General features: G+C 41.3%; 1 pseudogene; it reads left to right on the top strand.

The window, feature by feature from the left end:
* Positions 1399 to 11802, top strand: LOC109831320 (annotated as a pseudogene).

Genomic DNA, 26837 nt, shown 5'->3' with positions numbered 1-26837 from the left:
ACCAATACCTATCAGCTCCAATCGCTGCCTCGTAGCCTCCAAGCCCTCTCTTCCCTGAGGTCTTTACGAATCACTGGAGCTTATCAGCTCCAATCGCTTCTGCGGATGCCTTCATCTCTGCGAAGGTCTTTACGAATCACTGGAGCTTATCAGCTCCAATCTCTTCCCTGAGGTCTTTACGAATCACTCGAGAACTACAAACATTAAAATTGCTACAAGTTCCCCAATTCTTATAAGTTGTCTCACAATTAGTCCCGCAAATCATTGTAATTTCTATTAGCACCCTCAAGTCTGCAATGATTTCAATATAGTTCCTCCAGTCAAGAGCAACCATAGCAAAAAAAGAACCGAGGGACCAACTAGCAATTTTAATGACTTGAGGGACTGGTTTAAAAATATTAAAGAATTAAGGGACTAGTATGGAGAAAACAATTTTTCTAAATTTACTGGAAATATCAATTGTTTTCGTCGAAATTTGCTGTTTTCATTGCTATCGAATCTATTACAACTTTAGTCATTACAATAAACTCGAATAAAATAAAAAGTTGATCTTTTTATAAGATCTCCTTACACAATGAAAATAAAACAAGTTTACAACTTTATCAAAACAAACCAGGGAGATTTGGCAGAGCTTCGTCTTCACCGAGGAAGAATTTGATTTGAAGCGCTGAGATCGACCAAGCGAAATCAGTAGCTCTTCTCGAGATTAAGACCAAGCCTAATCTCAAGGGACGGACGGGAATGGGTGTCGGATCTCTCGAACTCTCCTTCTTTATGCCGAAGAACTCGCCAAGATCTGTCAACCCTCGCTGAAATTCGTGCTCCTTTGACTTCACAATCCGGCAGCACCTCCTCCTCTTGATAATTAATCCCCCTCTGAAAGGAGGACCCGAGCTCGTATTTATAAGCTTCGGAAGCGGTTATTTGGATGAGAACAAGTGATTTGGCCTTATCTTTAGTCAATAACAGCCTAACCACGTTTGTAGATGATATCAAGTCAGTTGGGAACCTCTGGAACTGAAAAGATCAGGAAGAAGCTAGTTTTGTATTAGGATGATTCAGATGATCCCATTTTAGGAAATGGTTCGGGTAGATGATTAGATTAGGTATCCAAACCCGATAAGGTCATTAATCAGATGATCTCGTCGGTCCATCCTTAAGCTTGGTTTTGGCGGGATTTCTTCCCCCATAAATACTCTCTTCCTCTCTCTCTCTCTCTCTCTCTCTCTCTCTCTCTCTCTCTCTCTCTCTCAAATCAAACCTGGGGTTTCCAATTTGGCTGCCGATTCCCAGAATTGCAAATCCTAGCCCTAATTCTTCTATCCCCAGAGATCAAAGCTTCAATCTTTTTGTTTCCAAAGGTAGGGTGTTCGTTCTTCAAGCTCAATTTGATTGATCATGGCAATACTGCATTATCCTGGAATCGAGTTTGGGCCTAGAGATGATCAGCTGCTCACTTTCTACCTCCCCAAAAAGATTGTCGGAGGACGAGATGCGCTCGAGATCCCCAACTATTTGATCTGCAATTTCAATGTGTATTCAACCGAGCCTTGGAATCCACCTCGTAAGTAATTTCAATGTCATTTGTTTCTTGATACATGGCATTTTGGTTATTTCTTTTTAGGGTTTTTTAGGAAACTTATAATAGAGATAAAAAGTTGGTCAATTTATCAAGAAGGTACCCCGACTAAGTGTTTTTCTAGTTTTGTAATTTTTTAATGATTATCTGTCTAATTTACTTCTATCCTGCAGAACCTGGAATTGCCTATGCAAAATTAACTTGCTCAGTTGGTTGCTTTGACATCAAATCAGTTGAATTGATTATATATTGTAATTAATTAGAGCCCAATGAGCTCCCTATAGTTACCCATTTTATTTCCTGTTTTGTTTTGAGGTCCTACTCTACTCTCTTGCACGCTTAATAAGATTCTTGTCACTAGTAGTGGGTTTTGATGGTGATCCGAATGGATTTGATCGCAAGACTGGTTGTTTGTTACATGGAACCTTGATTGAATGCAAGAATCTCTGATTAGTTTAAGAAACATAGGGTAGAGATAGAAGACAGGTCATGTTAACAATATATCTTGATTGGATGTTCTCAAGTTATGTGCTTGTTTTAGGTTCAACAACTAATTTAAGTGGTCTTTTGTTCTAAAAGATGTAACGTTGTTTACTTTTGGTATAAGAAGACAGTATTGCTTCCAGCTTCCTAACCTCCTGGGCTATGCACGTGACATTAGTATACAAGCCATAACTTTCCTATATGTACCAAGGATTATTGTTTGCGCATAAAAGATTTTAGGTATTAGAGGAATATAGAAGCAGTCGAAAAGTTAGTCTCCTGGTCATAAAAATGGAAAGTTTTACAGGTTTATCATATGAAAGAATACCCTAGAGTTATAAGAGACATAACAATTTATTAATTAATCCAAGCAATGCTTACCACATTTAGTATGCATAAGGAGAGTAATAATCATCCCTTGTTTCTTTTTATTTCACTTGTCAAACATGTAAAATATATGCGTGTTTCGAGCTGGTCTGGGCTCTAACTGTACCACGTTTGGATTATCGAATCATTATGTTTGAAGCATGCTCAAAACTTAACGATTGCTTCCTTAAACGTTTGGATTATCGAATCATTATGTTTGAAGCATGCTCAAAACTTAACGATTGCTTCCTTAAGACTAGCAATTTTCCTTTATGGTGCCATTATGTTTGAAGCATGCTCAAAACTTAACGATTGCTTCCTTAAGACTAGCAATTTTCCTTTATGGTGCCTGCCAGTTCTGAGTGATCAGAAATTCGCTAAAAATTGGACTAAATTCTACGTCAGAACAGTTATTATGGTGCAGGTTTTATCTAAAACTCAGCTTTCAGCATTTTATGATCTTGTATTGCTCGTTATACTTTTTTACTTATTATGTAAATTAGTCTTTTAGTTTTTCCCCCTGTTTTGAAAGGTTTCCTTTCTCCCCTAACTTAGTAATTAGGGCAATTCGTTGCTTTGTTGTAGTGATTCACTTGGATGGACATTTCAAAGATTCTGACACATTTGATTCGTGGTTTTCATGGGACACATTTCAATACCAAAACAACAAGAAGGACATGCATTTTTTCTCACGCGGACAACCAACCGGCGCAAATGCTAAAAGGGTCTAGCATACTGCTGAACATGGTTTCTGCTATAGAACAAGAGGAGATGAAAAAGTCTACGATCAACCTTAACATGTTGGGTATAAGACACTGCTGACTTTAAATATACCGAGTGGGGTACTGCTGACTTTTAAATATACCAAGTGGGGTAAGGAGATCAACACCAACTGGATCATGTATGAGTTTCATCTCAAGCCTCCTGAGAACAGTAACAAGTTTGAGAGCATGATGCTCTGCAGAATTCACATGAATAAAACCAAGAAAGATAGTGAAGGATGTGCAGATGTAGAGTCTGGTGTTGCGGCTATTATGAACAAGAGAACAAGGAACGACATCAGCAGTAACAAATGCAAAGGAAAGGCATCGATAGAGGAAGGGGGCGGAGGCTTCATCATCATTACCGTCTACGTCGTCATCACTCTCTGCATTTGTTCCCTGCAAAGAAGCAGAAGCCTTCAATCAGTTGATTTCAACATTGGATGAGAAGCGGCATACTGTTTTCGATCAAGAGGAAGAAGTGGATGAAAGGCAGGTGATAGAGATGTTGCTTAAGGAACACGAAGCTATGACAAATCATTCTGAGGCGGCTGTAGAATCTGATGCTCCTACTTCTGTTTGTGAACAAGCAGCAACCTATGTACAGGATAGCCTTCAAAAGAGGAAGTGGCTTGCGGGATGTAGCAACTTTTTTGATACTGAGAGCAGTTCCACAGTTAACACTGAAGCATCTTCTTGGCCCTCGTCATCATCTCCATGCTTATCGTCATCATGGCTCTGTGCTTCCGCTTTGGATTCTTATGAAGCATCATCCTCATTGGTCAATATTCTTCCACCGGCATCGCAGGATGACTGGACAAGTGAAGATTTGGACATTGATGTTCATACTGTCGCTTATTTGTATGAGTTAATGGAAAGTTTCAGTGACTCTTGAGTTCTTGTAACGGTAACATTGCCATTTTTTTGTAATAAAATTTGTCTGTTCATTCTTTTCAATTGTTAATAATCTGGTTTGTTGTTTATCAATTTGTTTGTACTGTGCTTCTTAATGTTTATAGCTGCGTTACTTCGTGAGAATTTTTCAGATTATGATAATAATTAATTTTTTGTATTTGTTTAAAGTCTGCATTTTGGATGTGCTAATTAGGACATGTTGGATTAAAGCTTGAGTTCTATGTACAGGCAGTGTTGTAGCAAGTGCTGAGGCTACTTGTAAGTACGAATAGTGTTCGTGGCAATTATCGTCAGCCTCATAGATCAAAAATTGCTTCTTGACATATAATAGACAGTTATCTATGGGTGGAAGTTATTACTCGTTTATCTGTAGAATGTACATCTTTTTTAAAATTCCATTAAAATTAAGCATCTATAATTGTCTTTGCAGTCTTCTGTTCCTTTTTAACTGCAAAGGGGGAGATTTTCTTCACTATCAACGGTAGTGTTCCGACATAAACATTTTATGGGTATTTTCTGGGTAGTGTTCCGACATAAACATTTTATGGGTATTTTCTGCCTATATATCAGCATAAACCAAAAAGATTACTGAGTTGGTCATGCTCATGCAATCAAAGGGTATTTTCTGCCTATATATCAGCATAAACCAAAAAGATTACTGAGTTGGTCATGCTCATGCAATCAAAAGGATCCTAAGTAGTCGAGGAATAAATCAATTGTTACCAAGCAAAGTTTTCTGTTTTCTGGTACTCATGGATTTGTTTGAAATTATAAATGCATGGCCTTTTAGACAAGCATTTAGCTTTGCTATGCACGAGTAGAACATCTAATATTTCTAGAAGCTCTGCAAGTTTTGACATAAGTTTTGAATCCTGAGCAATATATGATGCAACATGAAGCACTCAAAAGATCCAAGTTTCATCTTCTCGTCGTAATGTATTTGAGATAAAGTTCGGGTGAATTTATCAGTTTCTTATCAAGTTTCCTTGTCGGGTTTCAGGTTCTAGTTTAGAGTTTCGGATACTATCTATTCAATATCCTAAAACTTCAGCTCCTTGTAATCGGCAAGCTTAAAATCTGATTTGTACATAACTCCACCAAGAAGTTTGAAATCTGATTTGTACATAACTCCACCAATAAGTTTGAAATCTGATTTGTACATATTAGAAGGCAAGCTTTCTGCTTTATTAGTTTCACCAAGAAGAAAATAATCACCATCACCATCACCGTCCTTGAGAGGTACAAATGCTTGGGCCATTCAAAGGACCCGTAGTGAGGAGAGAGCCTTATAAATACTAAAGACTGTCAGTCTCTTGTAATCGGCGAAAGCAATTTCCGTGTCTGGTATCCGACAATTTGACTGAAACATGGTATCTGATTTAGTATAAGTTACTGTTATGTATATTCCAACTCACAGTCCACACGACGGGTATGTCATTTTCTTGTATGTAACATCTTACTGAGATACGGGGGCGCGTAAAGCGATTTCCATGCGTGATGCCCATTTTGTTTAGCCTCCTAGTAACGTGCAATATACTGATGCTGCATTCAACAAGGAAAAGAAATTAAAAAATGCAACATGCTCTTATTTGTCAGGACTGATTTTTGAGAAACAGAAGCATGCTAGTCTTCTCCAATTTGCAGATAAAATTTCCCCCCTCTTTCTCTATTAATATGTGGATCAAAGGTTCACATAAAAAAGAAAACCGGGACGGTCTTAAAGAGCAATCCTATGTCATTTTGCCCGTAAGTATCAGTTTAAACTAGTTGAATTGTTCGAGCTTCCTCACGAACAAGCCATTAATCTCAGTTACCTTTTGATATATAGAAATCAGACTCTATTCAAATTAAACAAGTACTTATAGGACAATTCTAGTGAATAAAAGTGCAAAATATAGAAAGGAAACACATACATATAACATGACAACGAGTGAATCTTTCGGTACAAAACCAAGCTAGTCATTTACAAGTCTTTCAGAATAAGGTAGGAATAATCCATATAGGGGGAGGCCAATGCAAGTGCTGTCCAAGATTGGGTATAGGCTTCATGCTCCCATTCTTCACATCAAACACACCCATCTCACGTGGCTTGTGTTTGAGGTGGTCAAAGTCAAAGTAGTTGTCGTCTGTGAAGTAGATGCAGTTCCCTCCAAGCTCTGGAAATTTTGTTGCAGTGACGGAAAATGAGGTATTTGAACCAACGAAAAAGACATTGTCCCCGAGATCATCCTCAGGGTTGAATTCAGGGTTATCCGCGTCGAGCCTAATGGCCATAAATGCATTGTAATATAGGCCCTTGTATAGCATGTATAGTTTTCCGTTCAAGGACTCTACCAATAGTTTGGTCATGCCGCAATAAAATCGTATTTCTAGAGTGGATTTGGGACCAGATGTAAGGTGATGATGGTCCCATACATGGAGTACCCCTCCTACATCCACACCATACAGTTGTCCTTTGTGGGGGATGATATCCGCGATACTGCCATGAGATGCTCGTGGCAATGAAGTCCAGCTATTATCTCCAACTTTCGCGATTGCCATGTTACTAAAATCATCGTAATCCTCGTCGTACAGCCTAAAAGGGTTGTGGAGAAGAATAACTGTGAAGTCACTGCTACCATCAGCAGCAGGAGGCAAGGACAGGATTGCCTTGTAGAGAAAATAGGGACGGTCAACCTCTGCATAGTCGCAGACATAGGGTAGAGTGGTGATAGAGGGGAGCTGGATTTGCACTCCAGTTACCGGATTCAAAAGATGCATCTCTGACATATCATAGACAGTTATGAGCCAACCGTGGGAAGATCCGATGCACACGCGTCTACGTATCTCTGGAAGAGGGAGAGGGATGCTGTAGGTTCGATTTTCAGAGAAGCTCAAGAATTTAGCACTAATATCGTCTTCGCCGGGTAGCATGAGCCACGGGGAATCAGGCTTCGGGCGCCATGCTTTCCCCTTAACGGCTTGGTTCCATGACTTGCAAACACAACTCAATCTATTGTGATCCGGCATGGTCAACTTCTGGAGGATCAGCCCAAGGAGCTCCGTTGGAAGCTCTGTACAATTTTTCTCAGCCATATCGGGGCAGGTTTTCTGTCGTTTGAAACCAGCAACAGCCATGTACACCGTTGACAGTAAATGCGGTGCAGCGGAAGCCTGATCGAGGAAAATAGCTACTCAGTTCTCGTACGAGTGAACGGCACAAATTCTGGGAAAAGAAAAAACCTTCTGATCAATGATAATCAGATTAAAATTTTAAACAAATTCAATTGGTTATATATATAGCTGCATATGATTTGTTTAATCCGATTCCAAGTAGGAGTTTTATTAATGTGATCATTTTCCTATAGTGATTAGAATTAAGAGGTTTGTTAATTAAATCATGCTCCTGTACTAGGGACTAGGATTAGGAGGTTTACTGACTTAATTCAATCCCTACAGTCATTAGGAATATGAGGTTTATTAGCTAGATCCCATTCCTATAGAGATTGGGATTACGAGGTTTAACAGTTCAATCCTGTTCCCGTACCTATTCCTGTAACTAGTGATTAGGATTAGGAGGCTGATTAACTTAATACTATTCCTCTTCTCGAAAAAGAGTAGGAGGTTTATTAATTGCAATTAATAACCTCATCGCAGAGCGAAACCTTTGAATTCACTGTCCCGTGATGTGTTCTTTAATCATATCTAGAAGAACAAACAAGTCGAAGACAATCCCCCAATCCCTTAAAAACCCCATTTTCAGACTAGAATGATTCGAGCAAAGACATTAACACATTTTCAAAGGAAATTTCAACAATTAAAAAAAAATTACATTTTCATGCGGACAATCAAGTCATTAGACTGCTCACCTAGAGCATTTACACCAGTGCATCAACATCAACATCAACTATAAAGATGTAATTGAAATTGTGTTTTTTTTAAATAATAATTAGCATTGTGCTTGTTTTACACATATAAGCTGCCCTTACAGCTTTTAGGCTCTAGCTATAATATTGTTCAATGCATTAATTAATCAAGCATTATTGTTTAAACTGCTATATGCTAGCTTTAGTTCCAGACAAGCAATTACATCAAGATGGTTCAAATGCTTTCTAACACACTGTTCAACTTATTAGAATGAAAATTGATGATCCAAATTATTAGAATACAAGTTAAAACGGGCTACATAATTAGTATTATGCCATAAACGAGGTGTTTCTTTGAGGTAGGGTTGAGATTTAAGAAGAAATGGATCTGGCATCACATGCTTGGCTTTAATAAAAAGAAATGGAGATGCTTGGCTTTAATAAAAAGAAATGGACCTAGCATCACATCCTTGGAAGAAAAAGAAAGATGCCTGGTCTTAATAAAAAAATTTGATGCTTGGCTTTAATAAAAGAACTGGATGCTTGGCTTTAACCCTTAATCTTGTGTTATTCGCTATGCCTTCTTATTTATTGCATTGCTCAACAAGGCGATAACCACCATCTCAATAACACCTGCAAAATTTCCCAAGTTACATCTACTATTAACAAAAAAGAAAAACGGAGAAGAAAAAAAAAGATCAAATATGGTGGTAGTCGGAGATGTGATTGCAAGCAAAATCATTGAGAAGCTAGTGGAGGTTGGGTTTGACTATGCAGCAGACCAGTGTTTTGCTCGGCGAAGACGTATGAACGATGAGCTTCAAAGGCTCAAGGATGCTCTTCCTCGTATCCGAGCTGTTGTAAACGCAGCGGAGAGCGGGCAAGGAGAAATAACTGGAGACCTCGACGAATGGCTATGGCAACTTAAAGGTGCTGTCTACATGGCCAGTGACGTACTTGACGATCTCGATTATACTGAGATATAGAAGCGAGTGGAGATGAATGGTAGCAAGGTGAGTGGTTTTGTTTCCGCTTCTAAACGAAAAGTTTCCAAGTTTATTAAAAGAGCCTTTAAATCCGATCCCACCCTCGAGAAGCTAAGGGGGGCTGCCAAGAGGCTAAGTGAAGTGGCGGGAGGCGTTGAAGTTTTTAACAGTTTGGTAACAGAGCGTAACCAACAACAACAACAACAACAACAACAAGAACAACTTCGTGAAACTGGACCTATTGTAAGGGAGAGAGATGTGCTGGGAAGGGATGGGGAGAGGAAGGAAGTGTTACAGTGGTTGACGAGGGCGCCCATCGCTAATGAGGATCACGAGGGCATCTCTCTTTTCTCCATTGTGGGCCTCGGAGGAGTCGGAAAGACAACCCTTGCACAAGTCGTCTACGGGGATGACACCGTACAGAGTTCCTTTAGCATCAAAATTTGGGTGTGTGTCTCCAATCGCTTTGATGTTAAAAAGATTACGGGAGACATCCTAGAATGCGCTGCACAAAGGAGACCGGACGTCGGAGAGCTTGGACCACTACAGGAAGCTCTTAAGGCCTTGGTGTCATCTAAGAAATTTCTCCTCATCTTGGATGACGTTTGGAATGACGACAATCTCTCTAGTTGGGAGACGTTGTTTGCTCCGTTGAGGTGTGGACTTAAAGGAAGTAAAATCATTTTAACTACCAGATCGGAGAAGGTCGCCGAAATGGCTACACTATCTTTGGGAGGGACGACAAACGAGTCAAAGAAATTAATTCCCTTGGATAAAAGTGACTTCTTATCACTTTTCAACCGATACGCATTTGCTGGAACAAATCCCCATAATCATGGGAAGCTGCAATCAATTGGCGAGCAAATAGCTGGAAGGCTTGGAGGCTTGCCGCTGGCTGCCAAGACGATTGGAGCGTTATTGCGTTCTAACTTGGATGACAGTCACTGGATGAATATTCTGCAATCTCGTCATATATCAGATCACGGACCACAGAGAGATGGTGTGATGCCGGCTCTGATGTTGAGCTACTATTATTTACCGAAGCATCTAAGACCTTGTTTTGCATTTCTCAGCACCTTTCCTCAAGATCACTGGTTTTTCAAAGGTGATCTAGTTTTAATGTGGATGGCGCTCGGCTTCATCCAACAATCTCCTCAGAATCCAGCACAAGCACCAGAGGATATTGGAAGCCGCTACTGTGATGAGTTAGCCAAACTGTCATTCCTTGAACCATTTGGTCAGCAAATCACAAATCCCTTAACTCAAAGAGATGAAGAAGTTTACATCATGCATGATCTTTTGCATGATCTGTCAAGCAAAGTATCTCATGGTGAATGCTTTACGTTTGTTGGAGATATGTCAATCAACCATATCCCAAACACAGTATGTCATTTGTACTTTGAAACCTGTGATATTGGTCTTCTCAAAGATATGGACAAATGGAAGAACTTGCACACCCTGATTCTAAAATTCAATGGATACAATGATGAGCATGCCGCGGCTTTCCGACAAGTGTTTGAATCACTAGAAAGCATTCGAGTGTTGCGCATCACTATTGAAGAAATGGATATGTTGCCGTGTGCAATAGATAAATTGAGGCATCTCAGATATTTGTCACTTGCTGGTCATTTTGATCGGTTGCCTAGTTCAATCTGCAAGCTTTACCACCTGCAGGTACTTGCTTGTAGCTGTTTTGTTCCTTCTTCAGTTTTGGTCTTGAATAACCTTATTAACTTGAGACACCTGCTGCCGTATGATCTTCCCGACGATGGAGAAGTCCATGGGATTGGGACTCTTACATCGCTTCAAAGGTTATCTCTCAGTGCCGGTGCTTATAAACTTAGCGAACTGAAGGACCTGAGAGAGCTTCAGGAACTTCAGATTAGTGGCCTTCAGAACCAACGAGATGGCGAGGAGGTTAGTCTGGTTCAGCTGCGTGATAAAAAGAGACTCCAAGTGTTAGGTTTGGAATGGAATGATGATAGTGATGCAGCAGAGGAGTATGAAAAGGTGCTCGATTGCCTCCATCCGCCTGATAGCCTCAAGGAACTCGAAATTGCACGGTACCGAGGTGCAAGGTCTCCATATTGGATGGAAAAAGATTTGTTAAAAAATCTAGAGCGCGTTGTTCTTGTCGAAAACGCAGCATGGAAGCACCTTCCTTCTCTCGGGAAGCTTCCCTATCTCAATGAATTGAGATTGGATTCACTAACAGGACTTGAGCAAATTGGCTTTGAAGGTGGATTTCAGCAACTGAAGATTTTAGAAATCGGATTCACTAACAGGACTTGAGCAAATTGGCTTTGAAGGTGGATTTCAGCAACTGAAGATTTTAGAAATCCGGCGTTGTTATCAATTGGAAGAGTGGTCCGGATTTGGAGCGGAGACGGCACCTTGCTGGCCTCTCCTTGAAAATCTCGAAATCTCGGGGTGTCCCAAACTGAAGGCATTGCCTCCTCTGCCCCTAAGCCTACAGAGCTTGACGTTATGGTGTGTGGGATTGTCTGATTCTCCAACATTCTTCCCGGCTACTCCATCCTCGTCCTCCTCCTCTCCTTCCCTCACTCGCATGGAAATTGAAGGATGTGAAAATTTAACATCAGTGGCCGGCTTGCTGCGGCATCGCCTCAGCGCCCTCAGGAGGTTGAGGATTAGCCGTTGCGAAGCTCTTGCGGATCTGCATGCAGAGGAAGGCTTTCAGCATCTGCACTCCATCGAAAGCCTAGCGATTGAATATTGCCCAAAGCTGAAGATGGCTACCGACGCGGTCGCCCTTACTTCTCTTTCCGACCTTAGACTGTCAGGTTGGAACCACATAACTGATGGAATTTGAAGAACACAACACTCTACACAAAGGAAACTTTTATTGCTAGAACACTTGAGAATACAACACTTGTTCTTACAAGAACACCTCACTTTCACACAATTCCTTTATTTTGGTGGACACTCACACAAGGCTACACTACACACTCAAGCTTTCAAGCTTACTTCTTGCTTGCTTGCTTGCTTGCCCAAATGAGAGCACAAGACCCCTATTTATAGTTGTTTAGAGGGGTAGGAAATGTGTAGAAGAGTTAGAAGAGTTAATCTTAGCCATACATTACTAAGAAGTTTCTAGAAGAATAAATACTAGCCATACACTTGTATCTTCCTAGAAACTTCATGGTAGATATTTTGTAGGATGTTACTAGAAAGAAGTTCTAGAAAGTTGTTCTAGAATAATCTAAGTTGGTGAGGAATTCTAATACTCCCCCTCATCACCAACTTTCATTTCTCTCAAGTCCAAGCTTCTTCTTAAGCTTCAAAAATGTCTCTGTCTTTAGTGGCTTGGTGAAGATGTCAGCGATTTGGTCTTCAGACTTGCAATATGACAGCATCACAGTCTTCTTTTTAACTTGATGTCGGATGAAATGATATCTTGTCTCTATGTGTTTGCTTCGTCCATGTGCTACCGGATTTTTGGCAAGTGCAATAGCTGACTTGTTGTCGATGAGAATCTCTGTCGGTGCTTCTTGTTGGTGTTGCAATTCCTTCATCAGACTCCTGAGCCATATTGCTTGACACGCACATGTCGATGCTGCTATGTATTCTGCTTCGCAACTTGATAGAGCGACGACAGACTGCTTCTTTGATGACCATGAGAATGTTGCTGATCCGATATTGAACATGTAGCCAGATGTGCTCTTTCTTTCATCTAAATCTCCACCATAATCGCTGAGAATTCTCTTGGCTGCTTTGAAATGCTCCTGTCTTGGCTCCTCCATATATCTGCTCACCAGTCCTACCGCGAACACTATGTCGGGCCTGGTGATGGTTAGGTAGCGCAAGCTCCCGACTAAACTCTTGTATAGAGTTGGATCAATATAGCTTCCTGGTGTGTCTCGCCTCAGCTTCACTCCGACTTCTGCAGGAGTTGCGACTGGATTGCAGTTGCTCATGTTGAACTTCTGAAGGATATCCTTTGCATACTTCTTCTGAGAGATGAAGATTCCTTTCTCTGATTGCGACACTTCTACTCCAAGAAAGTATGACATTTCTCCAATGTCAGTCATCTCGAACTCCTTGATCATATTCTTTTTGAACTCCTCGAACATTTTCGGATTGTTGCCGGTGAAGATCATGTCGTCCACGTAGAGACATACGATCATGATGTCTTCATCCTTCTTCTTGGTATAGAGAGAGTGCTCATACGGGCTCCGATGGAATCCGTTCTTCTGGAAGTATGCATCGATTCTGGCATTCCATGCTCTGGGCGCTTGCTTCAGTCCATACAATGCCTTCTTCAGCTTGTAGACTTTGTCTTCTTGATTCTTCACCTCGTACCCTGGTGGTTGCTTGATGTAGACTTCTTCTTCTAAGTAGCCGTTCAGGAATGCAGACTTCACGTCCATCTGGTAGATCTTCCACCGGTTCTGTGCTGCCAATGCGATAATGAGTCGGATGGTGTCGATCCTCGCGACTGGTGCGAACACTTCTTCATAGTCAACTCCTTCTCGCTGACTATAGCCTTTTGCAACAAGCCTGGCCTTGTACTTCTCGATTCCGCCATCTTGATTTGTCTTTGTCTTGTACACCCACTTTACTCCGATTGGTTTATGGCCTTCAGGTAAGGTAGTGAGCTCCCATGTGTCATTTCTCTTGATTGCCTCGATCTCGTCATCCATGGCTTTTCTCCACTTATCTTCTTGAGCAGCTTCTTCATAGCTGACCGGATCACATTCTGCAAACAAGCAGAATAGTGTGTAGTCATCCATCATCTCGACAGGCTCTGTATCGTCGTACAGATCTCTTAGGCTTCTCATCCTCCTTGTTGCTCCCCCTGAAGAGCTTCCTTCACTTGAGCTGGATGATGTCGGCGTTGATGTTGGGGTTGATGGAGCTGGACTATTAGGTGGACTTTGTTCTGGTCTTCCAACCTCCTGCAAGTCATCATCATTATCTTCAAAGAACATACCTTTAATATTTTTATCTTCATCGGTCCATTTCCAATAATCTTCTTCATCGAACTCCACGTCTCTTGAAATGATCATCTTCTTTGTAACTGGATTGTAGAGCTTGTATGCTTTTGTCCTCCTCTCGTACCCAACGAATATGCACTTTTCTCCTCGATCGTCCAACTTCTTTCTTTTCTGCTCCGGGATGTGTGCATATGCAATACACCCAAACACCTTCAGGTGGTTGACACTTGGCTTGATGTTGCTCCACATCTCCAATGGTGTCTTGAACTTGACGCTCTTTGTCGGACATCTGTTGAGGAGGTAAACTGCACAGTCCACGGCTTCAGCCCAGTAAGTCTTTGGCAGGTACTTGCTCTTCAACATGCTTCTGACCATATCAAGAATGGTACGATTCTTCCGCTCTGCTATGCCATTCTGCTGTGGTGTGTAGGCGGCAGTGAGTTGATGAATTATCCCGTACTGCTTGTTGAAATTGTTGAATGCCTTCGAAGTGTATTCTCCACCTCGATCTGATCGGAGCACTTTGATGTGGTACCCACTTTGCTTTTCTACCATCTCCTTGAATTCTTTGAATTTCTCCAGAGCTTCGGATTTCTCCTTCAGGAAATAAACCCAAGTTTTTCTGCTATAATCATCAATAAATGTGAGAAAATACCTGTTTCCTCCAAGAGAGATGACTTCAAATGGTCCTGCAATATCTGTGTGGACCAATTGTAGCAACTCTGTTGCTCTTCTTGACTTTCCAACTTCGAAACTTCTTCTATGTTGTTTGCCCTTCATACAGCCTTCACATAGCTGGTTCGGATGGTTGATTTGCGGCAATCCTTTTACCATTTTCTCCTTCCATAGAAGATTCAGGCCACTGAAAGCGAGATGCCCGAATCGTAGATGCCAGAGCCAAGTCTCGTCTTTTATGATTGACTTCAAGCACTTGACAGGGTCAGCATGAATATTTAAGGTAAACAGTCTATTTCTAGACATGTTCACCTTTGCAATAACTTCATTTTTATTTTTAATAGTGAGGGCAAGGTCTTTTAGATGTATATCATAGCCTCTTTCAAGGAGCTGGCCTAGGCTCAAAATATTATTTCGTAATGCTGGAACATAGTAGACATCAGAGATGTACCTGTTCTCGCCCGTCTTTGTCTGGATCATTATATTGCCCTTGCCTTTCACTGGAATCTTTGACTGATCTCCAAAGGTGACATCTCCTTGTACCGTCTCGTTCAGCTCGGTAAAAAACTCCTTGATGCCGCACATGTGGTTACTGGCACCTGAATCTAGATACCAGATATCTTTATTCTTGCTTTCGCTCTCCTGGTACGTCAACAGGACTGTTGAAGTGTCTGCCTGCTCCCTTTCTACAAAGTTGCTTCTTTCTGCCACTTGATTTGATTTCTCCCAACATTCGTAGCTGAGATGACCGTATCTCTTACATTTGTAACACTGTGGCTGAGATCTGTCCTCATGGTAACTTCTTCCTTGTCCTCGTCCTCGTGTGCCACGACCTCGTCCTCGATCGAATGATCGTTCACGATCTCTATTTCGATCTTGATTTTCATGGCCTCCTTGGTACTGTCTCCTACGACCTTGCTGGAAGTTTGAGCCACCTCGAAATGAGCCTCTGCCTCTGTAGCCTCCACGTCCTCTTCGACTATCTTCTTTGATAGTCATCTTACTCTGCAAGGCTTGTTCTAGATTCTCCGCTTGATTTGAACTAATGTTTATATCTTGTTCATAAGCTTGCAGAGAACCTTGCAGCTCATCAATAGATACTTCGGAAAGATCTTTAGACTCTTGTATTGCCGGAATAATATATTTGAATTTAGAGTCTAAAGTCCTAAGTATCTTCTCCATAATTCTTACATCATTAATTGCTTCTCCATTTCTCTTCATTTGATTTGTTATTGTCTGAACTCTACTAAAATAATCCGATATTGATTCTGTAGCTTTCATCTTCAAATTTTCAAATTCAACTCTTAATGCTTGGAGGCGTACCTTTTTGGCTCTTTCCGCACCTTGATAGGATTTTTGTAAAATCTCCCATGCTTCTTTAGAGGACAGGGCATTGGAAATCTTTTCTGCTGCAAGTGACTCTGGTTCAGTGTAGCCATTCTCCACGAGCTCCCACAAGTCTTGCGAGCCGAGCAAGACTTTCATCTGGATACTCCAGTTGTCGTAATTGGTCTTCATCAGCTTCGGAATCTGTGGCTGGATCATGTTCGCCATCTCGTACACGAGCACCTTCGATTGGCCCGGCTAGATCGAACTTTGCTCTGATACCACTTTGATGGAATTTGAAGAACACAACACTCTACACAAAGGAAACTTTTATTGATAGAACACTTGAGAATACAACACTTGTTCTTACAAGAACACCTCACTTTCACACAATTCCTTTATTTTGGTGGACACTCACACAAGGCTACACTACACACTCAAGCTCTCAAGCTCACTTCTTGCTTGCTTGCTTGCTTGCTTAAATGAGAGCACAAGACCCCTATTTATAGTTGTTTAAGAGGGCTAGGAAGTGTGTAGAAGAGTTAATCCTAGCCATACATTACTAAGAAGTTTCTAGAAGAATAAATACTAGCCATACACTTGTATCTTCCTAGAAACTTCATGGTAGATATTTTGTAGGATGTTACTAGAAAGAAGTTCTAGAAAGTTGTTCTAGAATAATCTAAGTTGGTGAGGAATTCTAATAATAACATCCTTTCCCTCCGAAGAGGCGTGCAGAAGATTAACTTCTCTAAAAGTGCTGCAATTGGGAGACATGGGAGGGCTGATGTCAGTTGAGGGTCTAAAGGCTCTTTCCCACCTTACTTGGCTATATATTGAGAAGTGTCCCAAGCTCGTGCAAGCAGCAGCAGCGTCAATTAAGGGGAAGGAGGAGGAGGAGGAGGAGTTCACATTAACCGTCGGCGATCTATGGATTGATGACCCCTTGCTGCTCCACGTTGAACCATTGAGAAAACTCACGTCTGTCACAGAGCTACGGATAGAAGACTGTGGGAATCTGGAGTGTGAGGGAGACATCAACTCGTGGTTGTTGCGCAACAGAACTTCGCTCCGATCCATCCACCTGGAAAAGTACAGTACTGCAAAGTCGCTGCCTCGTAGCCTCCAAGCCCTCTCTTCCCTGGAGTCTTTACAAATCTATGAAGCTTATCAGCTCCAATCGCTCCCTCGTAGCCTCCAAGCCCTCTCTTCCCTGGAGTATTTACGGATCACTGGAGCTCATCAGCTCCAATCGCTGCCGCGGATGCCTTCGTCTCTGCGAAGGCTTAGCATCGATGGCTGCAACGAGACGCTGGTGGAGCGGTGCGCGGAGCAAGGAGACGCTGAAGGAGCGGTGCGCGGAGGGCGAAGGCGCCGATTGGCCCAACATTAAACACATCCCTGAGATTGATGTCTGAGACTCAGATCGGTAGTAATTGCATTTGAGCCTGATAGCGACTGTTTTGTCCTTGTTGGGGCGGAGTCACGCCCACCGCCGCGGAAGCGATATCACCTGAGAGATAGTCCTGGTTTTTGTTGTCACAAAAGCACAAGTCAACCTCTATATTCTTGTTTCTCAAAGGAAACGAGAATAGATAGTGAAATTCTTATTTCTCAAAGGAAACAAGAATCGAAAGTGATATATTTCATCAAAGTGAAATATACACTCTTCCTCTCATCAGCTCTAAGACCGAATATTGAAGGAACCTACAAGCTATGACAACTCACAGATAAGACAAATACAAACACGAGATTTACGTGGTTCAGCTAACTAGCCTACGTCCACGGGAGGGGTTTTCACTATGAGGAGAATACCAAACTTATTACAAGTTCTCTCTCAACTCACTCTTTCTTTTCTCTCAAAATTCCACTCAAGAATTTTTCCCCAAATTTCCCCACTAATACGGTTCCACCATCAATGCTCCTGTAGGTAGTAAACCACTTCCTGTTTGGACACATGTGGTAAGAGCAACCAGAATCAAGAATCCACTTCCCGGAGGTATCCTCGCCATCCGTGACGACATAACATTCCTTATCGCTCCCATCCTCTGAAGCGTAGCTCGCCTCTTCCTTGCCTTCTCGTCTTTCAGTCTTGTTGTTGTTATTCTTCCCACCTACTCTCTTGTTAGGACAAATTGTCTCCCACAAGCATCAATGTTTGCACCAGGTTCTCATAAGACTTCGGCAGAGATAGAAGTAATAGAAGAGCCTGATCCTCATCTTCTACAGTCACATCGATGTCCTTCAGATCCGATATAATCCTATCGAACTTGTTGATATATTCCCGGATTGATGAGCCCTCCTCCATCTTGCAAGTATACAATTTGGATTTCAAATAGATCCGGTTTGTTAGACTCTTCGTCATGAAGGTGCTTTCTAACTTCGACCACACGCCCGCAGCCGTTTCCTCCCCGTCCACCAAGAAAGCTACATCCCTTTCAAGGCAAAGGATAATCGACGCCCGTGCTTCCAGATCCAGCTCCTCCCAATCCTCATCAGACATATTTTTGTGCTTCTCTCTTCCAGCCAAAGCTTTGTGCAATTTTTGCGAAATCAGCGAATTTTTCATCTGCATCCTCCAATAGGAAAAATCATTTTTCCTATTGAATTTTTCAATCTCGTATTTTCCAACTTTATTTATTTTACTTGTAGAAGCCATTTACCGCTTGTATTATGTCAATCCGCTTCTCTCAGGAATTTTTAACAATTTCTTTGTATTTTACCACACAATATTCAACCACCACCTCAGATCAGAAATTTTACCACCTCCAGTCTGAATAAGGGGCTCTGATACCAATTGTTGGGCGCAGGGAGTCACGCCCACCGCCGCGGAAGCGATATCACCTGAGAGATAGCCCTGACTTTTGTTGTCACAAAAGCACAAGTCAGCCTCTATATTCTTGTTTCTCAAAGGAAACGAGAATAGATAGTGAAATTCTTATTTCTTAAAGGAAACAAGAATCGAAAGTGATATATTTCATCAAAGTGAAATATACACTCTTCCTCTCATCAGCTCTAAGACCGAATATTGAGGGAACCTACAAGCTATGACAACTCACAGATAAAACAAATACAAACACGAGATTTACGTGGTTCGGCTAACTAGCCTACGTCCACGGGAGGGGGGTTTTTCACTATGAGGAAAAATACCAAACTTTACAAGTTCTCTCTTCCTCTCTTTCTTTTCTCTCAAAAGAAATCTACACACCCACTTATTTTCTCCACACCATAACTCCTCCACCCCCTTCTCTATTTATAGGAAACTAAAAGGGAGCATGGCTGAAATGTTTGGGCGGGCAGAACGAGCGCGTGCGGGAGCTCGAAATCGAGCGCGGGAAGCGGCGCGCAAGGACACGAGCACGGAGCTCAAAGTGGGCTGGCCTCGTCCTTCGTGCGTGCGACCACGACGGGGGGCGAGCGAAACTTGCGTGCGCGCGCAAGCAAAGGGAAGGCGGCGTTCTCGTGGGCGTGGGCAGACAGCCCCACGTGGGTGGGCCGACATGGGTGCTGCAAGGAAAATACTGGGTATGAAGATTAGAAGAGAGCGGGCGAATCGGCGATTGTTCTTGAGTCAGAAGGGCTACATAGAGCAGGTGATCGCGAGGTTCGGGATGCAAAGTGCTAAGTCGGTGTTGACTCCATTGGCTCAACACTTCAGGCTTTCAGGTAAACAATCTCCCACTACAGCGGAAGAAAAGGCACACATGGAATGTGTTCCCTATGCTAGTGCAGTTGGTAGTTTGATGTACGCCATGGTGTGTACACGCCCTGATATTTCACAGGCGGTTAGTGTGGTCAGCAGATTCATGGCGAATCCGGGAAAGGCGCACTGGGAAGTGGTGAAATGGGTCCTGAGATACTTGAAAGGTACCGCGGATACGGGTCTGTGTTTTGGTGAAGATACATGTCAGGTCGACGGGTATGTGGACTCTGATTATGCGGGCGATCTAGATAGACGGCGATCTACTACTGGTTATGTATTCAGGATACATGGGGCTCCAGTTAGTTGGCGATCGATGTTGCAGGCTACAGTGGCACTTTCTACTACAGAGGCCGAGTACATGGCCATGGCGGAGGGAGTGAAGGAAGCATTGTGGCTGTGGGGTCTTCTAGACGATTTGGGAATTGAGCAGGAGAGCGTGAATTTGTGGTGCGACAGTCAAAGTGCAATTCACTTGGCGAAAAATCAAGTTCACCATGCTCGTACCAAGCATATCGTTGTCAGATATCATTTTGTGCGGGAGGTCATAGAGGATGGTGATATTTCTCTCATGAAGGTGCATACGAATGAGAATCCCGCAGACATGTTAACCAAGGTGGTCACAAGTAGCAAGTTCCAGCATTGCTTGGACTTGCTTCATATCAGCCCGTGTTGATTTGCCCAAGAGGACATGGCCCTGCTGGGCGGTGATAGAGGTGAGGTGAAGACTATGTTGGAAAATGGTTGCAGAACTACGGTTAGCTTGATCCCGGTGGAGGGTACGTAGGCAGTCGCGGTATAGTGGCACAGCTGGTTTGGCCTGGTTTGGCCTATATCTCTCTGGTGGAGTTCGTAGGGGGTTCTTCTGGTGTTGTCGTTCAAAATTTGAGGTTTATCAAATGATGAACGAGGTGGAGAATTGTGATGGGGTGTGGGGCCCACCCACGTGGGGCTGTCTGCCCATGCCCACGAGAACGCCGCCTTCCCTTTGCTTGTGCGCGCACGCAAGTTTCGCTCGCCCCCCGTCGTGGTCGCACGCACGAAGGACGAGGCCAGCCCACTTCGAGCTCCGTGCTCGTGTCCTTGCGCGCCGCTTCCCGCGCTCGATTTCGAGCTCCCGCGCGTGCTCGTTCTGCCCGCCCAAACATTTCAGCCGTGCTCCCTTTTAGTTTCCTATAAATAGAGAAGGGGGTGGAGGAGTTATGGTGTGGAGAAAATAAGTGGGTGTGTAGATTTCTTTTGAGAGAAAAGAAAGAGAGGAAGAGAGAACTTGTAAAGTTTGGTATTTTTCCTCATAGTGAAAAACCCCCCTCTCGTGGACGTAGGCTAGTTAGCCGAACCACGTAAATCTCGTGTTTGTATTTGTTTTATCTGTGAGTTGTCATAGCTTGTAGGTTCCCTCAATATTCGGTCTTAGAGCTGATGAGAGGAAGAGTGTATATTTCACTTTGATGAAATATATCACTTTCGATTCTTGTTTCCTTTGAGAAATAAGAATTTCACTATCTATTCTCGTTTCCTTTGAGAAACAAGAATATAGAAGCTGACTTGTGCTTTTGTGACAACAAAAGCCAGGGCTATCTCTCAGGTGATATCGCTTTCGCGGCGGTGGGCGTGACTCCCTGCGCCCAACAGTCCTATTTTGGGCTCACCGCAAAGAAAATGAGAGGTGTGTACACTTTTTTGTCTTTTTCTTTTGTTTGTTTGCTTTTGTGCTCCTAGGAAAAGCATCTGCCGCTACGCTTGAAATAGGGGACAAGACTTGATGTTGAGCGTCCTGGGTAAAATTTATCCTTTTAGTTTTTTTTTTAAATGTTCCTGATGTTATGAACACTTGCTAGTGTTTTATGTATTTTTGTAGCTATTGTCGCTCAATAATATGTCTGGCTCTTAATTCATGAGTTCTTTATTTATCAAACTTCAGTTTCTTACGTGTTGAGCCACAAGTATTCGATCAACTCGGGCTGTTTACAAGATTTTCATGCTGCTCTTCATTTCTTACATAGACTTCTCAGAAGAAGGCAGGTTCTCTTTGAGTCGGGCTGTAGTTTGATTTTGCATCTGTTTTCTGCGAGCTTCTTTAGCCGGTGCAGCTATTTCCTTTTCCCTTACCATGCATGAAGTTGGGCTTCTCATATCACAAACAAAAGGTGAAATTTATGATAAATCTACTCCTTATTTTGCATAATAGAGTACGTTCCTAAGATGAAGGGTGAATTTATCCGGTTAATTGCATTTTTGTTCTGGTGATATGCGGTTCTGCCTTCAAACTTCTTCATATGCCAATTCAGAGAGAAGATAAGATAGTAGAAGTTTGAATCTTTATGTGCAAACTTCCTTATTTGCCTCCCCATTTAAGAAGCTAAATGAATATTGAGGTATTTATATATTTATTCGTCTAAAATTTCAAGTCTGAATCTTTTAATTTCTTCTTTGTGTCAGAATTTGAATGTAAAGGTTCGCTTCCTGAGTCTACTACATATATAGGTTGAATTTCCCCTTTAGGTCACTACTTGATTGCCTCTTCGTTTGATACTTTTTGCGTTAATGCAAGGCTATTAATGGCGTTATACAATCCAAGAATGCATTGATTTTCAATTCGCCGTCTACTCATCTTGACTGTAAATCACAATAAAGTCCTTTACGTTTGATTCTTGTTGCGTTAATGCAAGGTTCTTAGCGTTAATGCAAGGTTCTTACTGGATTTTTTTTTCTAGTTTCATATTATAACTGAAGGGTAGAGGGAATTTTTCCTAGTTTCATATTGACGCTGTTCTTTAAGGTTTTGAAGGTTACACATGCAAGTAACATATTTATTAAAGCGGTTGATATAGGTAAATTCCTATTTGGAAGATTACAATCTTTAAAAACCAAGTATAATTGGCTCTTCAGCTTGCACTTTTTTGTTAATACTTTGAACAAAGTAATTTATGCACTGAATAAGTCAAGTTAGGTGCGGCTCCTATGACCAATTTTTCCTTGGTAATTATGAAAAAAAAATGACTTTAAGAATGTCAACTAACAGCAATACTTAAGATGAATATCATGACAGATCATTTTATATCTCATATATATAGATACTGCTCTCACTAAGTGTCTTTCAAAATTTGGCTTTGTCACTAATGGAGCTCATGAAGCTACTGCTCAAAGCAAAGTTCTCAATTACAGCTGTATATTTAATCAACCGTCTACCCACCCTTATCAGAATGTTTACAATCATCAGTACTGAGCTATATCAAACTGATCAAACACTGCTACAAGAGAACATGAATCGTTGTTATAATGTTTGGATATTGACTTCAAACTTTCTATTTAATCTTTTTATTTGTGGGATTATGTACACGTGAATACCAATGGTAATTAACTGCAGGGAGTAATACCATTGGAAGACCAAGATGTACGAGCTTCAAATGGAGACTACATGGTTAGCCAGCATACGAAGGACCTCCATTGTCCCTTGAATACAGAAGTTATACATTATGAAGATCTTTGCAGTCAATATGCCCAACAAATGGGAGAGACAATGCCTCGGTCCCTCTAGACCTTAAGACTTCAAGGTGGTTCGATAACCAATACTATCTCAACTTGCTTAGCAACCTCGGCTTGCTTCAGAGTGATGAACCACTTGTTTCCGAGAGTGTAGAAGAGAGTGTTATAGAGTTAGTTTGGGCTTATGCTCAGGTTTGGGAGCTTTTCTTTAGGGATTTTGCTAAATCTATGAGAAAGATGGAGAATATTAATGTGCTTGCTGGAAGTGATGGGCAAACTAGAGAGAACCATCGTTATTTCAATGTTTAGATAGAGAGTCAGTGAACAAGATCAAGTTTTATTTGCTTGTTTAGGATGCGTTTTTGTCTAGAATGATGTAATTGTTGAGAATCAACGTCGCTGTTTGGCTCAGAAGCCTGCTCAATCAGTCCTTCTTCTTCAACTGTGCACCACCAAGAACACAAAGGGGGGAAGCTACTGTCTCTCTCTCTATCACACAAAGGGTTGAAAGCACAGAGCCTTCGAAGGAGCACAGAGCTCAGATAGTGAAGAGGATCGCACAAAGGGGGTAAGGCAAAGAGCTCAAGATCTCAACACCCTCGCTATTTCCCCACACCGAGCTACTACCGGCCCTTCACCTTAAGGGGGGAGGGGGCCAGCCGACACGGGGGAGGAGGCTAGGGTTTAGGGAGGTAGGAGCCGACCTACGGATGGGACTCACAGCGGCGGCCATCAGATCACAGAGATCGGGAGGAGGTGAGAAACCATCGAATAAAGAGAGGAAGAGAGGGGCTAGGGCTCATCAACTTAAAGGAGGGAAATGGGCCTTTATGGAAACGGGCCAAAGTCTTTGGGCCAACAAAATAACAACAATCTCCACCTTTGGCCCAAGGTAGTGCACAGAGAAACAACACGGAACTGCAGGACTCATCATCGCCATATTATTACTTGTATGATCACAAAGAAGATACAAGCAATGGTAGAGAATACACAAAGTAAACTCTAGATCACAAAGATCGGGGTAAGATCACCAAGCATACCAAGTCCACAAAGGACCGAACTCTACCAAACGGTCATTGAGTTCAAAGGGAAAAATCACAAAGCTATTAACAAGCACAAAGCAAGTTAATAGGCCACAAAGGCAACAAACAAAGCAAAGTCAAAATTACCCAAAATCAAAATTCAAGATTCTTTGACACGATATAAATTTTTCAGCAGGCAAACACTTAGTACCCATGTCAGCAGGATTAAATTCTGAGGGAATTTTCTCTAACTTCACAATACCCTTTTCAACTATATCCCGAATGTAATCAAATCTAACATCAATATGTTTAGTTCTATCATGAAAAACAGGATTTTTGCAAAGTTGAATAGCAGATTGACTATCAGAAAATACAACCACATTTTTATCAAGAAAACCAATTTCAGATATAAGGCCCCTAAGCCAGATAGCTTCTTTAAAAGCTTCAGTGGCAGCAACATACTCAGATTCAGTAGTAGATAAAGCAACAATGGGTTGTAATTGGGATTTCCAACTTATGCAAGAGCCACACAAAGTAAACACATAGGAAGTGGTAGATTTTCTATTATCCCTATCATTTGCATAATTGGAATCTACATAGCCAGCAAATTTGACACCTTCAGAACACTTAGAAAAGGTTAATCCTACATCAACAGAGGATTTCAAATATCTTAAAAGCCACGTCAAGGCATTCCAATTAGGCATACCAGGGTTTGACATATATCTACTCAAGCAACTAACCGCATATTCAATGTCAGGCCTAGTACTAACCATGAGATACATGACAGATCCTATAGCATTCGAATATGGCACCTTCTTCATATCATTTATTTCAGTTTCAGTATTGGGAGATTGATCCTTACTTAACACAAAATGAGAAGCAAGAGGCACATTCACAGATTTGGCATTAGACATAGCAAATTTACTCAAAATTTTTTCAACATATGAACTTTGGTTTAAAACTAGAGTAGATTTGTTTTTGTCCCTAATAATATTCATGCCTAGGATTCTTTTAGCATCACCTAAGTCTTTCATGTCAAAATTTTCACAAAGACATTTTTGAACATGCTCAATAGACTTCAAACAAGGACTAACAATCAACATGTCATCCACATAAATTACAAGAAATACAGGCACAGAGTCTATATTCTTATAATACAGGCAATGATCAGCAGAACTCCTTTTAAACTTTAAAGATTGCATGCATTTATCAAATCTAATATTCCATTGCCTAGGTGATTGTTTTAAACCATACAAAGCCTTTTTTAACAAACACACATGATCATGCAATTTAGGGTCCACAAAGCCCTCAGTTTGGTGCATATAAATATTTTTATCAAGATCACCATGCAAGAAAGCAGTAGTTACATCCATTTGTTTTAATTCCCAATTAAAATGAGCAACTAAAGCAAGCATAATTCTAACAGTAGTGAATTTGACAACAGGAGCAAAAATTTCAGCATAATCAATTCCCTCCTTTTGAGTAAATCCCTTAGCTACTAACCTAGCCTTAAACCTAACACTTTCAGATTCTTGTTTCACCTTAAACAGCCACTTACAGTCCACTACAGAACAACTAGCAGGTTTAGGAACAAGTTTCCATGTTTGGTTAATTTTTAGGGATTCCATCTCACTCTTCATAGCACTAATCCATTCTTCAGAATATTTTGACCTTAATGCTTCTTTATAAGTCTTAGGTTCATTGCACTCAAGGGATTCAAACACATTAAAGGCAAACTCAGACATATTACAATCAATCAAATTGCAATCTCTATATCTTTCAGGTTTCCTAATGGTTCTTTTATTTCTATCCCTAGTGAGTTGATAATCATTCAAATCATGCATGTTATCTATTTCCTGCATATCATGCTCCACCTCATTTGGAATAATCTCATCTTGATTTTCAATAATTATATCATTCAATTTTTCTTCAGGAAATGATTTGGGTTGATTAATAATAGGCTTTTGCTCCACCTCATTTGGAGCATCATTTTCAGGAATAGGAACATGTAATTGTAGCTCAACTTGGTACACATGCGGATGAAGCTTGAACTTGATCTTTAACTATGAATTGCATGTTGCTTCACTCCACAATTCCGCCAACCTCCATTTGATATGATCGTTATGGCGCAATCCATCCATCCTCCAACTGCGTTGTTTGTCTACAATAAATACGAAAACTCAAGTACTAGACAAACAACATTAGTGGTAAATTGTTTGTTAAACATCATCAAAACAAGAAGGCCAACAAGTTCTATTCGTCCTTTCAGCAACCTTATTCTACTGGGGTGTGTAGAGAACATATTTATGCCTTTTAATACCCCAAGTAGTACACAAATCATTCAATTGTTTGTTACAAAACTCAAGACCATTGTCTGTCCTAAGAGTTTTAATTTTCTTTCCCGTTTGGTTTTCAATCATAATTTTCCAGTTTTTAAATTTATCAAAAACTTCAGATTTTTGTTTCATGAGTAAAACCCAAACTTTCCTAGAATAATCATCAATTATGGAAAGAAAATATTGGTTCCCTCCATGCGTAGGCACACTAGAGGGTCCCCACACATCAGCATGCAAATATTCAAGTACACTAGTGCACTTAGACTGATTAGGAAAAGAAGAAGTAGGAAAAGTAACCCTATGTTGTTTTCCTAGCACACAAGATTCACAGAAAGGGACGGGGGATATTTTATCACTACCAAAGTGACCTCATTTATGCAAAATTTCTAATCCTTT

This window comes from Asparagus officinalis, chromosome 2 (assembly GCF_001876935.1).
Source record: "Asparagus officinalis chromosome 2, Aspof.V1, whole genome shotgun sequence".
Classification (NCBI taxonomy): Eukaryota; Viridiplantae; Streptophyta; class Magnoliopsida; order Asparagales; family Asparagaceae; genus Asparagus; species Asparagus officinalis.
Note: the sequence above shows the minus strand (reverse complement) of the source record. Positions and strands in the feature narration are given on the sequence as shown.